This window comes from Carassius auratus, linkage group LG45M (assembly GCF_003368295.1).
Source record: "Carassius auratus strain Wakin linkage group LG45M, ASM336829v1, whole genome shotgun sequence".
NCBI lineage: Eukaryota > Metazoa > Chordata > Actinopteri > Cypriniformes > Cyprinidae > Carassius > Carassius auratus.
The window spans coordinates 804,741-822,785 of record NC_039299.1 but is presented as its reverse complement, the minus strand read 5'-3'; the positions used below and the strand labels follow the sequence as shown (position 1 = coordinate 822,785).

The following is an 18,045-nucleotide window of genomic DNA, read 5'->3' as shown; positions in this document are numbered from 1 at the left end:
GTGTTTACTCTTGTTCTTCATAACCTGCAGTTCACTCTGTCATGCTGGATATTAGCTTCTGGGCAAAATCCTGACCGATGACCATCCATTCTTACCTTATTAGTTGATCACAATTTGTGTGCTTCTGTTTGTCCACTCGTCTTTTGAGGACTGACCACAGGTTCTGATGGGACTGAGATCCGGGGAGTTGCCTGGCCAGCAGGGGCGGAAAAATATTCTAGAAAAATATTGATGGGGTGGCGAGAAGGGGGCAGAAATTTTTGAGGGGTGGCAACATATGGCAGACGTATATATACTTAATTTAGTCACAGTTATCACAGATTGATGATGAATGTCCACACTACAAAAGGACCCAGGCTATCATTTACAAACTTAATCTCATGCAATCAATGTCTTGCATTTGAAACAGTTCATATAAGGAATAAGTGACCATACCCCATCAGCACCACACACTCACTAATGCATACAGTATGCATCCACAGGTCATTAAGAGCATTATAAAAGATTCAGTGTTATCAATATGTCAATTTATTATAAGAAACACAAGACTTTAACAGCCATTTCCAGCTGGGGAGACTCAACTGATTTTCTTCTGTTTATTGTTAATCATCATCTAACTCAACCAGTCAAGAGCTAGATTTAGCCTTAGATGTTATATGAATATGGTCCCTGAAGGATAGGTTTTATCAGCTGACAATAACCAGTCCCTCCAGAAAAACGCGGATTATTTTTGTGATTGTTGCGGGCAAAAATCCTTGATTTTGCGGGAGGTTTTCTTAAAAAATGCGATGGAATATGCGGGATATTTTTGCAATCTTATGCGATGAAATTGTGGGAACTTGCAAAAACTGCGGTTTGATGAAAAAGAGAAAAAAAGTTGACCCCCCCCCCCCCCCCACACCCTGTTCTCACTAGGCTACTACCTTACTGTAAAGAGTCATTTATTATGACTTCCTATGATAAGCAAGCATACTAAATCACATAATATTTAAGTTCTCATTCTGTTTTATTTCAGACCTTAATTAACACATGGCTCAAACTTACAAAACATTGAGTCAAACAAGTTCTCTAGCTTTACAAAAGGAATATTCAACAACTTCTGTAAAAATAAATACAAATAAAATATACACACAAATATACAAATGCAGTTTTACAGGAATTGCAAAGTGCAATCTCTTATTGCAAAGTAAATCATTTTACATACTACTAATATACTTACCACTGTAAGGTTTTGGTACTATTCTGTAACAAAAAAGTACAATCTTACAACTGTAGAGGTGCATCAACTTCTGAATGAAACTACAACAGTCCACTGTGAAAATGAAAACTAACGGCCTATCATTCGCCATCCTGATCCTCATCCCTCTCTCAAAATAATTTGCCCCCACTGTCATGTAACACACGGGTAACTGCTTCGCGCGGTCTTTTGCGCTTATTTTTGTTGGCAGATGAGAATGATTTGCGTCTTTCACCCTGGTTTCACTGCGGGGTTCACAGATGATGTTCACATCGCGCAATTACGTCACTTCATAAGGTTCCCATTGGGAAATAATGGCGATTTACTTGTGTGAAGTAAACGCAAAATTTTTCAACTTTCTGATAAGATATATGTGACTTTTTTTGCCACCAAAATTATTATTATTTTGAAATCATTCTACCTCCGCATATTTTGCTTCCTGAAATCGGCAATTTATGCGGCGAAAGTGCGGCGTATTTGAAAAAATGCGACCCTCGCATAAATATGCGGCCCTTGGCTGTATGCATTAAATCAGGCGATCGCATAATCGCGTTTTTCTGGAGGGACTGAATAATAATAAATAAATAAACATTATGGTTACAAATACAAATGTACTTTTAGAAATTGTTTTTGAAAAATACGGTGTTATTGTTATGGCAAGCTTAAATTAAAACTTCTATGAAAACTTGTGTGATATTCCTTTAAAATAATGCTTTAGAATATCTTTTAAGTATACTTTACTAAGCAAATAGCATAATCTACATATGATTTACAGATTATTTTAATAAATATCAAACATTTAATTCAAATGTGCAATATAGCTGACACCTAGATGAACAATTACAGTTGTTTTTATGACTATAAGTCATTCTCCTCAAATGCTACTGACATTAGAAAAGTGTGTACCAATATCGCATATAACTTTAGAGACGGTCCCTAAATTTGATTTATTTATTTTTTTTACTTTTAGTTTTCTTTTCTCTTCGCTGGATTGGATTCATCCATCAATTATGAACATTCAGCCGCAAACATGAGGTGCGAGCGGTCACGAGCGAGGATGGGAGAATGGAGGAAGTTTTTTTTTTTTGGAGCGACTGGGATGGTGCCCCCTTTCGGGAGTTCGGAGCGGGATCGCAAATCATTTGAGTCAGTCCGGGAGTTCGGAGCGGCTTCGTGGATCATTGGAATCAATTAGAGAGTTCGAAGCGGATTCGCGAATCATTTGAGTCAGCTCGGGAGTTCGGAGCGGCTTTGCGGATCATTTGAATCAATTCGAGAGTTCGAAGCGGATTCGCGAATCATTTGAATCAATTCGAGAGTTCGAAGCGGATTCGCGAATCATTTGAATCAATTCGAGAGTTCGAAGCGGATTCGCGAATCATTTGAATCAATTCGATAGTTCGAAGCGGATCATTTGAATCAATTCGAGAGTTCGAAGCGGCTTTGCGGATCATTTGAATCAATTCGAGAGTTCGAAGCGGCTTTGCGGATCATTTGAATCAATTCGAGAGTTCGAAGCGGATTCGCGAATCATTTGAATCAATTCGAGAGTTCAGAGCGGCTTCGCGAATCCTTTGAATCAATTCGAGAGTTCGAAGCGGATTCGCGAATCATTTGAGTCAGTTATGGGGATCGCGGATCATTTGAATCAATTCGAGAGTTCGAAGCGGATTCGCGAATCATTTGAATCATTTCGAGAGTTCGGAGCGGCTTTGCGGATCATTTGAATCAATTCGAGAGTTCGAAGCGGATTCGCGAATCATTTGAATCAATTCGAGAGTTCAGAGCGGCTTCGCGAATCCTTTGAATCAATTCGAGAGTTCGAAGCGGATTCGCGAATCATTTGAGTCAGTTATGGGGATCGCGGATCATTTGAATCAATTCGAGAGTTCGAAGCGGATTCGCGAATCATTTGAATCATTTCGAGAGTTCGGAGCGGCTTTGCGGATCATTTGAATCAATTCGAGAGTTCGAAGCGGATTCGCGAATCATTTGAATCAATTCGAGAGTTCAGAGCGGCTTCGCGGATCATTTGAATCAATTCGAGAGTTCGAAGCGGATTCGCGAATCATTTGAATCAATTCGAGAGTTCGAAGCGGATTCGCGAATCATTTGAATCAATTCGAGAGTTCGAAGCGGATTCGTGAATCATTTGAGTCAGTTTGGGGATCGCGAATCATTTGAGTCAGTTCGGGAGTTCGGAGCGGGTTCGCGAATCATTTGAATAAATTCGAGAGTTCGAAGCGGATTCGCGAATCATTTGAATCAATTCGAGAGTTCGAAGCGGATTCGCGGATCATTTGAATCAATTCGAGACTTCGAAGCGGATTCGCGAATCATTTGAATCAATTCGAGAGTTCGAAGCGGATTCGCGAATCATTTGAATCAATTCGAGAGTTCGAAGCGGATTCGCGAATCCTTTGAATCAATTCGAGAGTTCGAAGCGGATTCGCGAATCATTTGAATCAATTCGAGAGTTCGAAGCGGATTCGCGAATCATTTGAATCAATTCCAGAGCGGCTTCGCGGATCATTTGAATCAATTCGAGAGTTCGAAGGCTTTCTTTTAGGGTGGCATTTGCCATCACCCCGATAGATCCGCCCCTGCTGGCCACAGATCCAAAATTTCAGTGTAATAATCTTCAAGCCGCTTTTTTTATCACTCTTGCTTTGTGACATGTGACATCATGCTGGAAAATGCACGCATCATCACCAAATTGCTCATGGTTCGTTGGAAGAAGTCGCTCTTGCAGGATGCTTTGATACCATTCTTTATTCATGGCAGCGTTTTTTGGGCAGAATTATGAGAGAGTCATTCACACACACCCGACTGGTCTCAGGATGCTTCACTGTTGGCTCAACACTGGACTCATGGAGGTGTTCCCCTTTCCTTCTCCGAACAACTGATTCTCCAGATATCCCAAAGAGTCGGAAGGCAGCTTAATCAGAGGAAATAACTCTGCACCAGTTTGTGTAACTCTGCAATGTTTAATTCAATTCATGATGTTAATAACAAAGAATGCAATATATTTTCTTACTCTTTGCACTTTTATATCAATATGGAACAAGATTATCGTAATTAAATGTGATAGGTCAAAAGTAATCAGAAAGTAGTCTAATTATATTATCTAGAATGTGTAATGTAATGGATCACGTTACTAACTACAATGTTTGTCATCTAATCACATAATTAATCTACCCGGCTCTGATAGTAATGTTATAAATCAGAATACATAAATGTGGCATTGGGTTATTGTCTTTATCTGATGACAGTGGTGACAAATACTAAGTTTTGATAACTATTAATATTTTAGTGAGAACTGTTGTTACTTGGGCTTTGCAATTAAATCACAAAGGCAATAAATCGTGATTTAAATGTGTGTGTGTATATATACACCAAATCATGTGAGGTTGGCATAAAAACCAAAAGCATCTACAAGCACCTTTGTATTATTATCAATAACAGATTTAGATTTAATAAAGATTTAAGATTTTCTTGATTGAGAGATCTGTAAATGAGATTAGTCAAACACACGTGTGACGCAGTTAAATGTGTTTAATTATAAATAATGAAAGCTGCTCTGCTTGGAAGCCAATGTTCATTGTCAATCATGAAGTCAGTGATGAAGATGTGAGGCCAAACTCCATGGAGAAATTAAGCCGGAGCTCCTGCTCATCACCAGATGAAGGACACCAAAGCTCTAAGGCATCAATTACACCCTTCTCCAGCTTCTCCAGCTTCTCCTTAAGCTCCAATTAAGCAGGATGCGGTGACATCACAGATGCTTTGATCCGCTGGAGCAGAAACACTGCTGCAGAACACATCAGATGAGCGATGGAGGGCTCTTCCGTGGATCTTCTGGCTCTGAGGCTCGTCATCTCCGTCCTCGGTGTTTTAGGAAACACAGTCCTGATTATCTCCATCCTTCAAACGCCTCACCTGAAGTCCTTCGAGATCTTTCTGCTCGGACTGGCCTCAGCGAATCTGGAGGAGATGGTGATCGTGGACGTTTACGACATCTTGCTCTTGCGTTCCTCTCGCAGTATAAGTGTGTGGAGCTGCAGAGGCCTGAAGTTCCTCTCCATCTTCGGGGAGATCTCCAGCATCCTCTTCACGGTTCTCATCAGCATCTATCGCTATCAGAAGCTGCGGGACGTCCACACGCGGGTCAACCTGCCCGTGCTCATGGACCGTCTGCGCTCGGCCGTGTTTCTGTCTGTGTTCTGCGGCGCAGTGGCTCTTGTCTTCAGTTTGCCCACGCTTCTCATTAACCTGGACTGGAGTCACCTGAACTCCTCGTCTCCGGGCTGTCCGGTCGATTTCTTCCAGTGCTCGTTAACCAGGTGCCCGACTCGCAACCGTCTTTACAAGTACTCCTTCCTTCTGGTGTGTAACCTGCTCCCGCTGCTGATCGTCACGCTCACGAGCACCATGATCGTCAGGAGTCTAATAGTCCAGCAGAAGACGGTGAGGGCCCGGCAGGATCCGAGCGCAGCGACTGTGACGTCCCATCAGCGGTCCAGGACATCCTCGTTCCACCGCAGCACGCTGGCCATCCTGGCGGCCATGACCCTGTTCCAGCTCAACTGGACGGTCTATCTGCTGCTGCACCTGGCCTTTGACCCTCACACCGTCCCTCTGTGGTCAGAGCTGGAGCTCTTCATCACCACCTTTTACACCGCAGTCAGCCCGTATGTCTATGGAATAGGCAACAACCTGTTCAACATAAAGCGCTTCATGAGCTGAAAGCTTCTGATTAGATGACAATAACAAATGAAGCCGAAACACAATGTGCTGTTCTGAAGAAAAAAAAAACCTGGTAACACTTTACTTCAAGCCTTTATGTGTAATGCATTATGAATGTTTTGGTAGGCTTTCTCAAACCAACCTAAAGTTTATCTAGTTATGCCTTGTTATGCACCTTTTGTATACAACTGTAACAACAGTTAATAGTTTATAACACTTATCAAGTCATTGTTACACTATGCTATAATTATTGTGTTATAATTATTGATAAGATACAATGTATCACAATGTAGCACATTATGAATAATTATAATGCATCACTCCCTTGAATAAACCTTTATAATGCATTAAAGACTTTGTGTTACCAAAAATACTTTACTCTCAATTTAATAAAAAATATCCAAATTAAAGTTCTCCAACATTTAAATAACATACCATAATTAATATAATTATATATATTTTTGTTATTTTAGTATATCAAGATAGTATTACATTTTGTTGTTAATGTTTTGAATAAGATTTTGATAATTTTCCTTTTATTTTAATTACCATTTTAGTATTTTTATGTTTTTCCATATATATATATATATATATATATATATATATATACTACAAAATTAATTTTTAGGTTATATAATTTTACACTTAATTTTATTTTAGTTTCAGTTATTTTAATGCATCAAGTTAATAAATGAAAATCGGATGTGGATTTGTAAACTAGTTTAAATAAAAGAATTAATAATAAGAAGAACAGTTTTTCTTTATATTTTAGTTAATAGTTATTTTAATTCAAGTAATAAAAATGTGTTTGTATGGTTTTGGTTTCAGTAAATTAGAATAACCCTGGAATGTACATTTACACACACATACACACAGTACTGTACATAATCAGGAATTAAAAAATGTCCTTTAGCTTTTACATATCATTGTTTTCCTTGGTTTTCTTCTCATTCAGTATATTATCTTATGATCTTATTATTCCATTAATCCAGTTAATATGATCCAGATCCTTGATTTACACTGAAGAAACTGCAGGTGACTGTCACCTTATACAGCTCTTTTACCTGATTAAATCATAAATACAGATCTGTATAAATGAATGTATTAAGGTTGATTTAATAATTTTATTTAAAAAAAAAAAAAAGTAAATTTATGTTTTACCTTTTTTCAGTGTAAATGAGATTCATGTAGAGATTCACTATTGTTTATTCATGTGTATGTTGCATTCAGCTTAAAATGGTCATATTGCAAAAAATATGAATTATTGTGAAATATAATTTCTTGTTTTGATTTTGTTTCGTACTGCACCTGATGTTTCTCTCCAATGATAATACACTCTGATTTATGTCATAAATAATAATGAAGTGTTGTGATGTATTCTTAAGACTCGATAAATGCTGACAGTCTGTAATAATTCATCATCTCATCATTTATTGCCCTCGTGTCTTTCATATGCTTCAAACTTAATTATTAAACAAATCAAAATATTTGTTTGCAATATCTTGAAGAATCCATGGAATCCTTCCATTGAAAATAAGAAAAAAGATTCTTTAAATGATTAAAATGCTGAAAAATCAGAGAAACATCTTCTGAAAGGTTTCTTTCTAAGAGGGTTTGATCACAGACGTTCAGGTGAAGTGTGACTCAAAGGTCCAGATATTTCTGACGGATGAAGTGTTTTAATTGATTGACAGTGTTGTGAAGTGAAGCAGGATTTGGGTTTAGCAGTAACAATCCTGAGAAGCTTTCGATCTGAGTCTCTGGTTCCTGTTCCTGTGCTGAAGGCGTTATATGTGACTCGGTGAACACAGTGTGGTTCAGTCTTTAGAAAGTGCAGCTCTGCTCTCTGACTGAAAGTGAAAGTTTGAACGCTGATTTTGTTGTGTTCTTACAGTCATATCTGGAGATGTGTGTGACTGCTGTGGTTCAGTGTGACCTTAAACTATCAACACAGTCACTTCATCTATCTCCAGTCTTCTCAGGAGTTACTCTTCTTAGAGCATTACTTCAGTTCCAGAATAAAAATCTTCTGATGAAGTCTTTCTGTCTTCAGTCACAAAGAAATGAGGAAAACATTCCAGGATTTTTCTCCATATAATGGACTTCAGTGAAGATCAAATCAGAGGAATAAGCCGAGGAGTAAGAGTCTAATCTGGAAAAACCATCGCTCATTTACTAAAATAACTAAACCTTTACCGCTCTACACTTTTAACCTATTTTTTGCAACTGAATCCAGAAAGACATCTTGAACTAATGCTTTAAGGAACGCAAGGTTCTTGTCTCATTATCCGTTTTGTTTCTGTAAAAAAGGCCACACGCAGGTTATATTCATTTGGCTAAGCTTCCCCTGCAATACACCACACTCAACGCACACGCAGCATCCATCCTGTGAGCCAATCAGGACTACATGCAGGATGCGAAAGGTCGGCGGTCCCGCCCACAGAACGGAGTTAGAGCGATCGGGAAAGCGGACAGATGCGAGCTGCACTGTAGCGATTTATATTTGCCAAAGTTGTGTGCGTGCCTAAAAAGTGAGTAACAGTCTGCTCATCCATTGCTTTCTATATTGCTTGTAAACATTGAACTGCTTTGAGTGTTTATAAATTAATGCATGCGATTGACAAAGACGAACTCGCTGGTAAAGATGTTCGTGTGTATTTACATACTAGTTATCTCACATTTACTACCGCTATGTTTTAAGGACATAATCTGTGTGCTATTTAATCATTATATGGTTTATTTAATATATATCTAATATGTATCGCTCATTTCTAAGAGTTAAAGCACTCTTTTGGCGCATGCGCACTAATGTTCTAGACAGAGCGGCTCCATCTCTGTCCTCAGCGCTGAGAGGTGTCGGATTTCAACTGTGCATTATTAGTCATTTCTAACAGCGCATTTTCCCATATAATTGCACATGTTTCTTATTTGATTGTTAAATCACTGTATTTAATATATTCTCTGTGTAGATACTGTGTTGTTGTTATACTCATTGTGACCACTGTTGTTATTTGTATTTATATATATATTTTCTTTTTATCTTTATTTGTAGAAAACCACACACACTCATGCAAATTCTGTGGTGACAATAAATGGGTTAATCCCGTACAAGTCTTTTACTGGACGCCCCGTTGTGGATCTGTTGCCAACCAGCAAATACATTTAAAAGAGAAGAGCTACCTGTAGCCACTCAATTTTACATGGTCCTTCGAGCCGGATCCCAGATTTACTACGGAGAAATGTCACAGCATGAAGAGGATGAGCCGGTCGTGCGTGCCAGGAGGAAGACAGTCCTCCCCGTGCGATATGAAGATTATAATCTCAGCGGCTTCACTCTCCCAAGGCTGTTTCCTGAATCCATGTCACCACAAACACTCCCTCAACAACTGCAACAATTTTAAGCAGCTTACCATAGACCAGAAACGGAACTGGATCAAAGACTGCAACAGATGCTGCCGCTGTGGAAGGAATCATCAAGCTTCAGAGTGCAATCTGAGAATGCGCTGCAAAAAGTGTAATAGCCGTCACCTTCTGGTCCTTCATGACATCAATCTCAGGAGTGAAGACCTCCTAAAGACTACCCCAAATGAAGGTACTTCTGCTAATGCCTGCCTCCTCAATACTATGAACGAGATACTTCTCATTCGTAAGCCTCCTGCCAGTCGAAAGGTTCTTCTGAAGATTGTCAAGGTCATTCTTCGAAACGGGGCACACAAGATAAAAGCTTATGCCATCTTAGATGATGGATCGGAGAGGACCATCCTTTTGCATAATGCTGCTCAACAGTTGGGCCTGAAAGGTCAGCCAGAAGATCTTCCACTTCGCACAGTTAGGCAGGAATTACAAATGCTCACTGGTGCATCAGTGTCATTTCATATCTCCCCCCTGTCTCAGCCCAGCAAACTGTATCGCATAAAGGGTGCATTCACAGCCCAGCAGCTAAGTCTTGCTGAACACACACATCCGGTTAAGACTTTGAGAGAGAAATACCACCACCTCAGAGGGCTTCCTTTGAGCCATTTAGAGTCAGTTCGCCCTGTCCTGCTCATTGGATCAGACTATCCCCACCTCATTACAGCAGTGGAGCCAATCCGTCTAGGCCCCCCAGGGGGACCAGCAGCTATCAAGACTCGTCTCGGATGGGCTTTGCAAGGTCCTGTACAACACCTGCAACATGAGGTCACTGAACAACAGTGTCTTTTAACCTCAGTAGCACCACCTGAAACTGATCTTCTCAGACAAGTGGAGAGACTCTGGCAGATGGACGTGCTTCCATGGCAAAGTGAAAAAATGAGCACAAGATCCAGACAAGATCAGGAAGCAGTGAAAATTCTGGAAAGCAAGACAGTGAGAGTAGAGGTGGATGGCGTCAAGCGCTATGCAACCCCACTTTTGCGCGTTAAAAACATGCCAGACCTTAAGGCTCCCAAAAATGCTGTTCTCCCACATCTGCGGGCCATAGAGAGAAGGCTGGCCAAAGATCCAGAGCAAGCAGCTGCCTACACAGCAGAAATTCAGAAACTAGAGCGGGCAGGTTATGCAGTCAAGGTGGAACTAAATGTTGAAGAATGTCTAACCAACACCTGGTACATTCCCCATCATCTGGTCCAACACAACGGGAAGAACAGGGTTGTATTTAATTGCTCATTTCAGTATCAGGGCCAAAACCTTAACAAGCTCTTGCTCCCTGGTCCTGTGTTAGGCCCATCTCTTCTTGCAGTGCTGCTCAGGTTCAGAGAGCATTCCGTTGCTATCAGCAGTGATATAAAGGGGATGTTCCACCAGATCAGATTGCTTCCCGAAGACAGGCCACTTCTGCGATTCCTCTGGAGGGATCTAAATCCACAGGATCCACCTAACATTTATGAATGGCAGGTTCTCCCCTTTGGCACCACATGCAGCCCTTGCTGTGCCATCTTTGCATTACAAAAACACATCCTGGACCATAGCCAACCTGGGGAAGACGTCCGCCATGCTGTACTGAAGTCTTTCTATGTTGATAACTTTCTGCAGAGTTTCACCTCAGTAGAGGCAGGCAAGGGTCTCGTTGACAAACTCCGGAGCTTATTGGCAGAAGGGGGTTTCGACCTGAGGCAGTGGTCCAGTAACCAACTCTCCACCATAAGCCATTTACCTCCTGAGGCCAGATCTGACAGCACTGAACTTTGGATTTCACAAGGGCAGAGCAACACCCAAGAATCTGCCCTGGGACTCCTCTGGAATCACCAAACAGATACACTTTCATATAAGTACTGTCCCATACAAAACACTGAGACCACCATGCGCAGCATTTACAGAATCATAGCAAGTCAGTATGACCCCCTGGGCTATCTCATTCCCTACACTACCAAAGCCAAGCTTATAGTACAGCGCCTTTGGGATAAGAAAAGAGACTGGGATGACCCGCACTTACCTGCAGATCTTCTACAGACCTGGACAGAGTGGGTGGAGGAGCTGCCTGCCCTACAACACATTGTCTTTCCAAGGTGTTATACCAGTCCAATCAGAGATACCGACATGAGTCAGCGAGAGATACACATCTTCTGTGATGCCTCTGAGCGGGCTTATGGCTCAGTCGCTTATCTCCGCACAGAGGATCAATGTGGGGAGGTAGAGGTGGCCTTCCTCACAGCCAGGTCACGAGTGGCACCCAAAAAACAGCAGTCGATCCCCCGTCTGGAACTCTGTGCTGCACTGACTGGGGCACAGCTGGCTAAAGTAGTCAGAACAGAACTGAACCTTCCCATACACCAACTCACTCTGTGGACTGACTCCACCACAGTTCTCACTTGGCTGCATTCAGACTCTTGCCGATTCAAAGTGTTTGTTGGAACTAGAGTTGCTGAGATCCAGGACATTACAGACCAGCACACATGGCGTTATGTTCCTTCAACCTATAACCCAGCAGATGACATAACACGGGGGAAAAGCCTATGTAAGCTAGGGCCAGATAGCCATTGGTACCAAGGGCCATCCTTTCTCAAAGGTCCTCCAAATCAGTGGCCAGAAATCCCACACCCCATGCCTGCAGACGAAAGTGAGCTTCGTAAAACAGTTCCCTGCCTCCTTACCTGCTTCACAGCCAGCTTGTCATTCCCTGACTTCAGCCAGTATAAGACATTTGAAGAGCTACTGGAGTCCAGGGCCTGTCATGGGGCGGCAGGCAATCCAACAGCTGATGACTACAAGATGGCGGAAATCAGTGTCCTACAGCAAGCTCAGGAAGAGTGTTTCCCCTCTGAACTGGAGCAGTTAAAGGCAGATAAATCACTTCCCAGAAACAGTCGGTTAAAGGCACTGGCCCCTGAACTGAACCATGATACACAGCTAATCAGGGTAGGAGGTCGCCTTCGCTGTAGCCCTTATCTAGATCCTGATACTGTGCACCCCATTGTCCTAGACCCAAAACACCCAGTGTCCAAACTGCTCATACAAAGTTATGACACTAAACTCCATCATCCAGGCCCAGAAAGAGTCTTTGCAGAGCTTCGGCGAAACTACTGGATTCTTCGCGGCAGAGAGGCAATCAAACGTTGTCAGAGGACTTGCGTGGAGTGCCAGAAGTGGAGAAGAAACCCTGAAGTCCCAAAAATGGCAGACCTCCCTCCAGCCAGATTACGTTTATTTAAGCCTGCTTTCTACTCAACAGGAATGGATTGCTTTGGTCCATATACTGTCAAAGTAGGTCGCAGAAATGAAAAGAAATGGGGCATCCTGTTCAAATGTCTTACTACAAGGGCTGTTTACATTGACATCCTTCATAGCCTTGACTCTGATTCATTCCTTATGGCTCTCAGACGATTCATCGCTAGACGAGGCAAGCCATTCGAGCTATTATCGGATCAAGGGACTAACTTCAAAGGAGGGGAGAGAGAACTGAAGGAAGCATACGCAGCTATCGTCCCTGAATTGCAACAGCAACTGGCAAGCCAGCAAATACAATTCCACTTCAATCCCCCTAATTCTCCACATTTTGGTGGCAGCTGGGAAAGAGAGATTCGCTCCCTTAAACAGGCCTTGATGACAACACTTGGTGCCCAGTCTGTCACCTTCGAAGTAATGTACACTGTGCTGGTGGAGATTGAAGGGATCTTAAATTCCAAGCCACTAGGCTACAGTTCATCTGACATTTCTGATCTAGACCCTATCACACCAAATTCCCTTCTCATTGGGCGGCCAGATTCATCACTTCCTCCTGTAATATACCCTGAATCTGAACTGATCAGTCGACGCAGATGGCGTCATAGTCAACTCCTTGCCGACCAATTCTGGAGGCGCTTCATCAGGTTCTACCTTCCCAGCCTCCAGACCCGCCAGAAGTGGCAAGATGAGACATCTGATCTCCAGGTTGGCACCATTGTCCTGATTGTCGACCCCCAACTGCCCAGAGCACTCTGGCCAGTGGGCCAGGTGTCGAAGGTATTCCCTGGAGTAGACCGCAGAGTAAGAGCAGCAGAAATTAAAGTTGGAAAGAAGTCATACACACGCCCAGTGGCACGCCTCATCCGATTACCTGCCATACCAGATTAAAGGTACTTTTAATGGTGTAGGACAGGTTATAGGCCCTTTTGTTATTGTACATATTTCCCTTTGGAAATCTGGGGGCGGCTGTAAAAAAGGCCACACGCAGGTTATATTCATTTGGCTAAGCTTCCCCTGCAATACACCACACTCAACGCACACGCAGCATCCATCCTGTGAGCCAATCAGGACTACATGCAGGATGCGAAAGGTCGGCGGTCCCGCCCACAGAACGGAGTTAGAGCGATCGGGAAAGCGGACAGATGCGAGCTGCACTGTAGCGATTTATATTTGCCAAAGTTGTGTGCGTGCCTAAAAAGTGAGTAACAGTCTGCTCATCCATTGCTTTCTATATTGCTTGTAAACATTGAACTGCTTTGAGTGTTTATAAATTAATGCATGCGATTGACAAAGACGAACTCGCTGGTAAAGATGTTCGTGTGTATTTACATACTAGTTATCTCACATTTACTACCGCTATGTTTTAAGGACATAATCTGTGTGCTATTTAATCATTATATGGTTTATTTAATATATATCTAATATGTATCGCTCATTTCTAAGAGTTAAAGCACTCTTTTGGCGCATGCGCACTAATGTTCTAGACAGAGCGGCTCCATCTCTGTCCTCAGCGCTGAGAGGTGTCGGATTTCAACTGTGCATTATTAGTCATTTCTAACAGCGCATTTTCCCATATAATTGCACATGTTTCTTATTTGATTGTTAAATCACTGTATTTAATATATTCTCTGTGTAGATACTGTGTTGTTGTTATACTCATTGTGACCACTGTTGTTATTTGTATTTATATATATATTTTCTTTTTATCTTTATTTGTAGAAAACCACACACACTCATGCAAATTCTGTGGTGACAATAAATGGGTTAATCCCGTACAAGTCTTTTACTGGACGCCCCGTTGTGGATCTGTTGCCAACCAGCAAATACATTTAAAAGAGAAGAGCTACCTGTAGCCACTCAATTTTACAGTTTCAAAGCAGCTTTACAGAAAATGTGTTTCTTTTTGTTTTACAAACGCCGGTGAATATATAGCTAACAAAAAGACGCTTCGCTAATGTTCCAATGACATCATGAAAATGTTATTTATGAATGTTCTCTGAAAGCTCAAAACAGTTTTAGACAGGTTTAGATGAAGGGAACATTCCATTCCATCATTTTACAAACATTAGGATAATGGTCTCTTCTGAAAACATTTCAGAAAAAAACCTTCACAAATGCATTTTCTGTGCATTATTAAAGACAAAATAACTTTGAAAAACAAACATTGTGTCAATGTTACTAGACGGACGTTCTGAGAACATTCTGTTATAAAGAAAGGAGGGACTTGAGACCTGAAGAACCCGGCTGAGACCGCGGGAAACACCAGCATCCCTCCAGAAGTTACACACTTACAGATACTTAAGCCACAAACAGATGAGGAACATTAGATATTTGCCAAAAGCCAACAGTATTCTTACTGTACTCACAGCCATCAGAACACAAGTGTCATATACTGTACGTACAGTACATAAACAGTGAAAACATAATGTATGAAACAACAATTTCATACAGTAACATATAAATGTAGACTATGTTTTTAGGTGTATCTCTCTCTCTCTCTATATATACTGATTTATTTTGTTTAAATATAAAGTTGTATATAAATTAAATGTATATTGTTGGCATATGGTTGCTACATATACTATGACAAAATATAGCCGTATAGATATTTCTAACATATACACATTTTCTTATGAGGGTTTTAAACATTATCAACTGAGAGAATGAGGATATGTGAAAATGATATATAGCTTTATAGATAAATATAGGGCAATGTCATTTTTGATAAAGGGCTATATATTATAAGGTCAGCAGAAACATATTCAAATGTTCTTCTGTAAAGCAATAATAGAGTATATGCTATATTGTTTGTTATCTGATGATATAGACAGACAGAGCACTGCTGTTCACGAGTGTGTCGGGTGTCACGGGTGTTTCATCATGCATCGCGACTCTATGACTTTACAACGCGTGCTCATGCTGCACATTATTGACGCTCGGACGCCGAATGCGATGCACATTCGTGATTTCCTGATTGGATGAGGAGGCTGCGAGGATCAGCATGTGTGTGTGAAGTTCTGCGCAGAAGCAGGAAGAGAAGCAGCAGAGCAGCAGACGAGCAGCTCCGGGCGAACACCCTCCGGGACCTCCGTGTGTTTACTGGTGAGTGCTCGCGCGCTGCACGGGGATCAACACGCGCTCCGCGCTAAGTTCCGTTAACGTTAACACACCCCATACCGTGCTGCGCGGACGCGTTAGATCACGGGCGCTTTAAATCGCGAGCTAGAACTTGATAGCAGCGCTCGCGTTGTAACGCCACAGACGCTCTTGTTGTTTGTTGTTGAGGAAGGGCGTTATTTCTGCCGAAGGCTGACGTTAGGCCTCCCGTGTTCTAATAAACAACAAACACCGCGACAACGTCACGAACTAACGAGCGTGACGTCACGACCGTAAGAACTTCAAGTGGCCCGACAACAACACAGACGAGAACTTCAGTGTAACATTTGTGACAGATCACCAGGTGTCACTAATCCCGTTTGAAGTCCAGTTATGTAGATGTGGTGTAACTGAAAGGTTGTAGGTTCGAACCCTGAATGGGTTGCTCTGTTGTTTCATGCATTAAAGACACCTACACGAATTCATATTCTTGCTGAATTTTGAGCTTTATTCTTCTGAAATAAATTATTTTTGTTATTTTACAGTAAAACTAACTTTAGTTGCATGTGCCAGATTCCATAGTATTGTACGACTACAGCAGAATATGATTCAATTTACAGAACCTTCAGAAACAGGGAAAACGCAGCTCATGCTCAAGTTAAAATTTCTTGCAGAATTATTTGTAGAAATGTTGCACCTGATATCAGTCACGACTAGTCACGAAATATGATGAAACTAGTTTGGAGTGAAAGAATTTACGTCATTTTTCAGTGCAAACTGTTCTTTAAATGTTAGTGCTGTGTGACATTATAAAAGAGCAAACAGCTGCAGTAATTTAATGTTTACTAACTTAAGATTTATTGTACATATTGTTCAGTCCCCAGAAAACAATGTTTAATGTAATCAGTTTCTGCAGGTCTTCCACAGATTAAGGACTTAAACTCCTAAAGTCGTGGCATTCAATGTTGCACTCACTGCACAAACGAACATCTTCCTCAGTATTTCTGTCTTTGTTTTTCAGTATAAATATCTAAACATCCTTAAATCAAAATACATTTACTGGAGATGCCAATGAAGACATGTAGTTTTGTTTTCTGAGAAATTAAACAAACTTGAGTAAGTTTATGCTTAAAACAAACAAATATCTGCTAGTGAGGTCCGAAAATAAACTTTCAATAAATAAACATCATTATGTCCTGACAGTAGAATATGAGACAGATAATCTGTGTATAAATCAAGCTCCTCTGGCTCCTCCCAGTGTCCTATTGCCATTTGTTTTTAGCTTGTCCTGAATCACTAGGGTGCACCTATAATAAGTGTTTATATTCGGACTATTTTAGATTGCTTCGGGGTACCGCGGCGGAGTAACCCAGTACCTTTGTGATTCTTCATAGACATAAACAGAGAGAAGTAGTTCCGGCTACGATGTTCTTCCACAAGACACAAGCAGTTCTGTTTATTAACCGCTAGAGCGTCAAAAGTTACCTACCGCAGCTTTAATATTTGATCTGTTTGTCAGAAAACAAAACTTCATCTCTTCGTTGTGCTTCATCTTAATTTAAGGATGTTTAGATGTTTGAAGAACAGCACTTTTTTGCAGTTTTTTCTGCATTAAGTTGTTGAGTGCAGTGGTATTCAAGCTAGAAATATTACTTTACAACTTTGAAGTGTTACTAATACAATATCTTTATTTAGATTGTTTACCGTTCAATTTATTCCTTAAATATCTTTTCCATGGTCTTAAATGATCTTAAACTTACTTGAAACCTGCTGAAACCCTGTTCTTAATAAAAGCGGTGATTCCTCTCTTGTTCATGGTTATTGTAATATTAACTGGAGATCCTCTTTATCCCGTAGCTCTTCTCAGGAAGCATGTGATGACCCATGCACGGAAAAAAGCTTTCCTCAGCCAGTGTCCAGGTGAGGGGCGTGGCCATCAAGAGGGCTGGTCACATGGTGAAACTGTGGGTGGAGCCTGGCCTGCGCACTCATTGCGAGAAGGCAAGGCCAAGAAAGACATGGTGAAGAAAATCAAGACCAGCGGTCAGGAGAGTCAATGTTTGGCAAAACATTCAATGAAAATGAATGAAACTAAGACCAAGAAAACAAAGTCCAATGCTGTGAGTGAGGGCCATCGGAAGCTCTACCCGTTACGAGGAAGAGGCGAGGCGTTGAGTTGCCATGTTCTGCTCACTCGCTTAGATGATGAGACCAATGTGAGTGAGGAGGATCCCAACAGAGTTCCAGGGCACAAAAAGAAACCAAAACCCTTCAAAAAAGCAGAAAACAGCAGGGAGTCATCGCAGGAACAACTCACAGTTATT

At 41.3% G+C, this 18,045-nt stretch overlaps 1 protein-coding gene across 3 annotated transcripts in view; it reads left to right on the top strand.

Annotated features, from left to right (window-relative positions):
* LOC113068554 (gephyrin-like) overlaps positions 1–18,045 on the top strand; it is a 1,122,288-nt gene that overhangs the window by 1,034,098 nt on the left and 70,145 nt on the right. The window lies entirely within an intron of this gene.